Raw genomic sequence first — 8,411 nt, 5'->3', positions numbered from 1 at the left:
GGCCAAGCATGACGAAAGTGGCGGCTGAGCACACGATCATCACCAAACGACATGCGCAAGAGATCTTTCACGAATCCAGCAATACTTTTTTTTCTTCTAATAAAACCCCATGTCATTCCAAGCATGTGTGTCAATTTTTACCTCTCTATCTACATCTTTCCGTGGTTTGTTATACTTACTTTTTGATCACCTGGTATTTGTTAACTGCTTCTAACAGCGTAAGAAAAATGGAATCTATTTATAAGGATAATGTGACTTGTCAAAAGTAGAACCTGAGGTAAAACACGACTTTACTGCGAAAATAGAACTATTTTCTGGTGACTATATAGTTGAAGCTGAAGTCAAAAATGAAAAAGTAGAATTAACAGAGTTGTCAGATGGTGAAACTGACTGTAGTATTTCTGAAATTCAGCATAGTCGGGGAATTCTAGAAACTCCTTTAAAATGGATTTGAATGCCAAGTGGCAAGGTAAAGGCACCAGACTAGATGCAGTTACTGTTTTTCTAAACTTCGAGCACATCATAAAAAACTAAAGGATAGTAGTAACGAACTAAACAATACTAATATTGAATCTAGTAGTAAAGAAGTAAAGGATGAAGTGACCTCAAAAATGAATAGCTTGAATAACCACATTGACTGTAACCACCATGATCTGCAAGTCAAAGTAGGCCAACAGCTAACTAAATTGTATAATATTTTCAAAACCGAAATTTGTGAAGTTTGCAAAGATTTCAAAGACTCAGGTTATCCTATCGAAAGGGGTTGGCAGAAAGAACAGGCAACGAATCCAAACTTTGCTCTAATCGATTTTGCAAGGTGGCAGCATATAAGGGCTCTGCACTGGAGTGCAACGACCACAACAATAGCCACTTTGCGTTTTTGATTAATTAATTAGGGCAGTAATGACAAACAGCAGCATGGATGTGAACAAATAAGCGGTCCATCGCGCTATGCAAACAGAGATGGCTAAGAAGTGAGCAATGAGAATGTGCAGCATTGCTTTAAGTGCAAATAATTTTTGTGGGTTGAGTTTCATGCGGGATTGTACTCACAAGGGAACCTCCCCATCGCACCCCCCTCAGATTTAGTTATAAGTTGGCACAGTGGATAGGCCTTGAAAAACTGAACACAGATCAATCAAGAAAACAGGAAGAAGTTGTGTGGAACTATGAAAAAATAAGCAAAATATACAAACTGAGTAGTCTGTGTGCAACAAATGCAACATCAAGGAAAGTGTGTAATCAGGAGCGCCGTGGTCCCATGGTTAGCGTGAGCAGCAGTGGAACGAGAGATCCTTGGTTCAAGTCCTCCCTCGAGTGAAAAATTTAATTTCTTTATTTTCGCAGTTATGATCTGTCCGTTCGTTCATTGACGTCTTTGTTCACTGTAATAAGTTTAGTGTCTGTGTTTTGCGACCGCACCGCAAAACCGTACGATTAGTAGACGAAAGGACGTGCCTCTCCAATGGGAACCGAAAACATTTGATCGCAAGGTCATAAGTCAGCCGATTCCTCCACAGGATAACACGTCTGATATATTCTATACGACACTGGTGACGGCATGTGCGTCACATGACAGGAGTATGTTGTCGACCCACCTAACTTGTACACTTGGCGAATAGGTAGAAAGATTCTTCTACCTTGCCCGATTTAGGTTTTCTTGTGGATGTGATAATCACTCCCAAAAAAGTGATGAAAACATAAGAGTTTGTCACATAAACTGCAACAAATGACTGCAACAGTCGCACAGTTTTCCCTGTGCTCTGTCAAAACATATGTTTTTAACGTTTTCAAATTTTTCCGTGTGTAGACCGTCAAATCCTGCATATGTCCAAGCAAATCTGAACATGTCCTGGAATTTTGGAGAACGAAGTTGATTGCGTGTGTGTGTGCCTGAACTTTGATAATTGTCTGAAAAAAAAAATTAAAATCTTCACTCGGGGGAAGATTCGAACCAAGGACCTCTGGCTCCACCGCCACTCACGCTAACCACAGGACCACGGCGCTTCCAATGTATGTGTATCCTTAATGATACACCACTCAGTTTGTATATTTTGCTTATTTTTTTCATAGTTCCACACAACTTCTTCCTGTTTTCTCGATTGATCTGTGTTCACTTTTTCAAGGCCTATCCACTGTGCCAACTTATAACTAAATCTGAGGGGGGTGCGATGGGGAGGTTCCCTTGTCAGGATTCTGGCGGCGGGAAGCCAGCATCGTATTAGCCCGAAGGTCGAATTTTGCAACCTCCAACGCCTCAGGAGGTGCTGGCACCGTCAGGACGGTCCCCAGCGGTAGGGTTTTGATGCAGCCCGTCATCTCCGGCGGAAGAGTATGAGGCCATCAATGTCTCCCCAAAGTGAATAACGCAGGGAGGCGCTGTTTCTCCCTCAGTCGTGCCGCCCTGCGCTTACAATAGCGATGCTGGCGACATTGCCAGCAAGAAACGTATCTCTGCGAATCCCCCACTGCATACTTTTTGAGCTTTGGACAGAGGAGCGGAATGTGTCCAGTTAGACGCCGGCGCCAGTAAAGCGTCCGGAAGTTTTTCGGACGAGCGGCGACTCCCACAGGCGACCGCGATTGGCCACATTAATGTGACGTAAACGCTGTTTGCCACACACTCACAGTCGAGAGGGAGTAGCGCTCGTTGGTTAAAAATTTGTTCAAATGTTGCGACTGGACAGCCACACCAGCGGAGCAGTGCGCCGCACTAGGTTTTTGGTAGAAAGCAGACACTTGCGTTTCAGCGTCCGTCCGATTAGGCCGCAGTAGTCTGTACCGGTCGATACCGAGTAATTGCAGAGTAGCTGTGTACCTTATCCGGAATAGCGGATAATTTCGCGGAACTGTGACGTATACGCGCGGCGCTGTGGTTGCACCGATATCACTCCTGATCGGCATAACAGCACGTCAAGAACAGCCCGCTGGGAACTCTGTCATGGAGCAGAAGAACAGAATAGGTAATAAACCCAGCTCCAGCCGTAGCACGATCAGCCTTGCAGTTCATAGATGTTTGACGGGTGGCCATTGACCCATTAAGGATCGCAACACATTCTCACGTGATAGTGATGGAAAGAACGTGATCTAGCATCATGTGTTCTCATTCGGTTAAGGGGAAGCGCCAACCCGCATCGCTAGGTTTCGTAGTTGTAGATTTGTGTTATACTCCTTTCTCTTTATTAAGTTATTAATCTGTCCACATTCAAGAGGAATCACCTCTTTAATGCGATTTATGAGCATACGTAAATTCTTAAATAGAATAAATCTTTCTTGTTGTTTCAGAATACATACACTGACACACCAACCCTATCGTGCAACGTAGTCAAAAATTTTGGTGGCGTTAACTTGATGTTGATAATTTACTCCATCACCACTTCCTATGAGGTAAGTGATCTCACCCAGTCCGATTCTTCAACAGGGGCCTGTACTGCGTAGTCAGATGTCATTAAGCTCACAAGATTCGCATTGAGGGAATTTATAGTAGAATTCCGAGTTCAGCAGAGTTCATTTGCATATAGCCTCACGGTATTAAACGAAACTCGGAAGTTTCTTCCCATAATTGGCGACCCTGCTTTTCAGTACATACCCTGAGATCTTCTGATACAAAAACAAGATATTCAGATTTAAGATTTTTTTTCTCAGTGTCTGTCACTCAGCATACAGGTAGTTTCTTAATACTGGCTGATCGAAGACCTGCTTTACCTTAACTGCTTGCGCAAATTTCCTAATCTGATGTGTTTACTTTTCAACACGTATTGCCTTCTGTGGTAATAGTTCTGTTCTCGTGACTTCTGCGTCAGGTCAATGGAAACGTGCTCTCACACAACAGCGATGCATCGTTAATATCGAGTTTTTATTGGGTATGAAAGTACGTGGTTAGGTTCTTTAACGTATTTTCATATTACATACAATCAGTCCCAATGCTACTTGCCGCTCACATCTTGTAATGCCAGCCAGTTCTGAATGCTGACGCGAAGCTGCGCTAGAGTCCTTAGACAGGGAAATCAAACAAATATGACAAACACCATGGAACGACAAGACAGAGGCGACGAAGAATTCGTAAACGATGATATCTGGACAGCCAACTATCAATCCGCTCTCGGATCAGTAAGACAATCCGATGACTCAGAGTCATGAGATCACTGTTTCTCACGAATGGTCATTCACAGTCACGTGACTCTCCAAACATAGGTGAACACACTCAACACTGCCATCCATGTGATAATTAGAACCGGACGCAAATCGTAAATCCAGCCACTGACAATTACACACAAGACTTTGCCCAGATACTTTCACGCTTCCGGAGGACTGGAGTCAAGAGTCAACTCGCCAAGCTTTCCAAATGAGCAACACGACACAGTGTGGTACGACTACATTGCATTAATGAAGCAGTTGGAGGGAAAACGAGAACAGCAACGAGAAGCAGAATTAACCGACACTAAAGCGGCAGAGGAAAGACGTGATGCTCAACTGAGTAAGATTTACAAGGAATTACGTCGACAAAAAGATGACAACCACGTGACGGTAACTACGATGATAGATTCACTGCATGCAGACATCTCTGAAGTCAAACAAATGGGTATATCTGGCAAGAGAGACGAACGTTTGGCAAGAGCGGATGCTGCAGTAGCAAAGAAAATGTCACTCGTAGCAATAAATCGAACAAAACGTGCTGTTTATACAGCCACGAAAGTATCAAAGGCAGTTACGAACGGGTCTGCAGCAGGTTAACAAATATTTGACCAAATTGCCACCCATCTACAAAAAGTGGTTGAAAAACTAGAAATGCTTTCTGAACAGTCACCAATTTTCGGGAAGAAAATACAAATAAACTCGAGACAGTTGATCAAAGGATCAAAGCCACTGAGCATACGTTCACAACGGAAAATGCACATCCCAGCAACACGATCCCATTGTACAACAGTTTACCTGCTGTTCAGAAACCGCTTACTCCCCCTATGGTAACACACAGGCAGACGCAAACATGTCAGAATAACCACCGTCCAGTATGCCCTAGGTGCCCCACGTTGAGGGCACGTGAGAGGCCACGCCAGTAGAATAGTTTTGTAGGTTCTGGCTCACTAACTCATTTTTATACTCAATACTGTATTTTATAAATAACGCAACCGATTTTTTAAAATCAGTATATTTAGTTAAATAAACCGATTTTATAAAGTTAACTAAAATACATATTTTTTACAATAAAACAACTAAATACAATAACTAACTGATTTCTAACTTCATTTACTTCATTTACAACACGATTTAAACGCAATAACATGTATTATTTAACAAAATTAAGTTATCTAAAAAAATAGCATTGTGAATGTAAAAAACTTAATTAACTTGTATTAGTTAAAAAAAGTAGTTATTTTTAAAAATTTTAAACTGTGAAGGTAAGGAAATAAAGAAAATGTATTTATCAACAAATGTACATTACTTTAAAAATCACATTGTGAATGTAACTAAATAAATAAATAAATTAGTTAACAAAAGTAAATTATATTAAAATTTTCAGTTTTTCTTTCTTCTGTCTTCCTTAAAATGTTTCAGAAATGTATATAAGCATAGAGTTAACATTTTTATAAATTTTTTAAGTTTTTCATACATTTATATAGAAGCAAATGTTAATAATTAAAAATTTTCAGTAAGTAATCTATGTTGTGCATCATATGTAAGATACTTTTTACCATACATAATTATATTCACTAAGTTTCATATTTGTTTTTTGTGTAGTTAGAACAATCTTTCTATGTGTCATATTGATTACATAAATTGGATAATTAGTTACAAAACTAAATGGATTAATATCAGTATCTGATTTTAGTAAATTAATTCTTTTAAAATCAAGAAAACTATTTGGTGAATTAATATTCCATATTTCTTGAGAAAAACTTCATTTTTGCTATTTTTAAGTATATATTCTGTAGTTTAAAATGATCAAATAATGATGAATCACTTAATTGATTACTTTTACGATTTGTCTGAAAAACAACAAAAACAAAATATAGCATATCAAATATGGTAGAGTTACAGACATTTGTAATATCTAGTTCAAAACTATTTTTGCTACATAATCCAGCAACTTCTTCTCTTTGGAGTTCATAAAAAGAAATAGAAATTTTAGGATTTTTAAAAATATTTTCATGTTGCTCAAGTTCGTAATTTGGTTCATATTAAACAAGAGGTACACGAATTTCCATAGATACTATAACTATTTTTCCTTCTTTAGGAAGTGTATCTCTTATTTCAACACCAGCATAATTTTTATGAAGCCAACATCAAATTACATCTCCAGAAAATGAACTACATGTAAAAACTTCATTTAAGTTTCCTTGAAACATAATTTCTTTATAATCTTTAAAAAATCCACCAAGCATTGACAATGGATAAAGTACTTCATTTCTTTACTATTTATTTTTCCTGCATTAAAAATATGTTTTTCTAAACTTACTTTGTTAGAAACAGATGAAGTTGATGAAATAAAAGGATGTTCAGTTCTAGATAATATATTATTTCTTTTTTTGTTTTAAAAAAAAGCATTCCATCCTCAGGCCACGAGTGGCCTACCAGGACCATCTAACTGCCATGTCATCCTCAGTGCAGGATGCAAATAGGAGGGGCGTGGGCTCAGCACACCGCTATCCCAGTCATTAGGATGGTATTCTTGAGTGAAGGCGCTACTATTTGATCGAGTAGCTCCTCAATTGGCATCACGAGTCTGAGTGCAAAGTCAAACAAATTAGATATATAATTATCAATTAATTTTTTGTTTGATTATCCATCATAAGTTGGACAATCTGGACCATCATTTCCAATAATACCATAATTCATTATAATTGTGCATGATTTGGATGAAGCCAGCCACCATCAATATTTATTCCAATTTTTGTATCTTTGTTAGGGATACTTAAATTATTTTTAGTTTTTTCATTAACAGGAAATGAACAAAACTGATTCATGATTTATTACGGAAAAAATTTATTTAGATATTTCTAAAATAACTGTTACAGTAGCACCATTAAATTCAATTAAATTATCACTATCATCAGTTATAATAACTTCCTAATCTTGAATTGTACTAAAAATAGAAAGATTTACAGGCTGATTTGGTTCATAAATTATTTGTTCACCAAAATATTCATTATGTTTAAATGAAGAAATAATATTAGTTGCTTTATGAAAATGATCATTATGTTTTCATACATTCCATCAGCAATATTAAAATTTATATTGATTAATTCAAAAGGAATTATTTTAGGAACACCTTTAGCTACAAGTTTTTCATGAGCTTGAACAACTTGATTATTAAAAAAAGTAAACTTCTAATACTTTCTTCTAATCCATATACAATTTTACACCACTTCCAAAAAGAGTTCTGTTTAAAATTTCATTGCTTTAAAATGTATATTGGGTTTTTTCAAATGTATAAAATTTTAAATTTTTTAAACTATATTGACCTACAGGAATTTCTATTGTCTCTCCATCACAATAAAGTTTATTATTTGTTGTTGTAGCATTTGCTGTTAAAAAAGCTGTATAAAAACCAAATAATTAAAAATTAGTATAATTCAGTGAATCGTTTTCTAAGTATAGAAGAATCATCACTAGGTTGAAATAACCTACTCATTTACTACTGAAAAATTATTGTTGTTGTGGTCTTCAGTTCTGAGACTGGTTTGATGCAGCTCTCCATGCTACTCTATCCTGTGCAAGCTTCTTCATCACCCAGTACCTACTGCAACCTACATCCTTCTGAATCTGCTTACTGTATTCCTCTCTTGGTCTCCCTCTACGATTTTTACCCTCTACACTGCCCTCCAATACTAAATTGGTGAACCCTTGATGCCTCAGAACATGTCCTACCAACCGATCCCTTCTTCTAGTCGAGTTGTGCCACAAGCTCCTCTTCTCCCCAATCCTATTCAACACGTCCTCATTAGTTATGTGATCTACCCATCTAATATTCAGCATTCTTCTGTAGCACCACATTTCGAAAGCTCTTTTCTCTTTTTTCTAAACTATTTATCATTCATGTTTCACTTCTATACGTGGCTACACTCCATACAAATACTTTCAGAAACGACTTTTTTCACTTAAATCAATAATCGATGTTAACAAATTTCTCTTCTTCAGATATGCTTTCCTTGTCATTGCCAATTATATCCTCTCTACTTCGACCATCATCAGTTATTTTGCTCCCCAAATAGCAAAACTCCTTTACTACTTTAAGTGTCTCATTTCCTAATCTAATACCCTCAGCATCACCAGACTTAATTCGACTACATTCCATTATCCTGGTTTTGCCTTTGTTGATGTTCATCTTATATCCTCCTTTCAAGACACTATCCATTCCGTTCAACTGCTTTTCCACGTCCTTTGCTGCCTCTGACAGAATTACAATGTCA

Source organism: Schistocerca piceifrons, chromosome 2 (genome assembly GCF_021461385.2).
Source record: "Schistocerca piceifrons isolate TAMUIC-IGC-003096 chromosome 2, iqSchPice1.1, whole genome shotgun sequence".
Lineage (NCBI taxonomy): Eukaryota > Metazoa > Arthropoda > Insecta > Orthoptera > Acrididae > Schistocerca > Schistocerca piceifrons.
Note: the sequence above shows the minus strand (reverse complement) of the source record.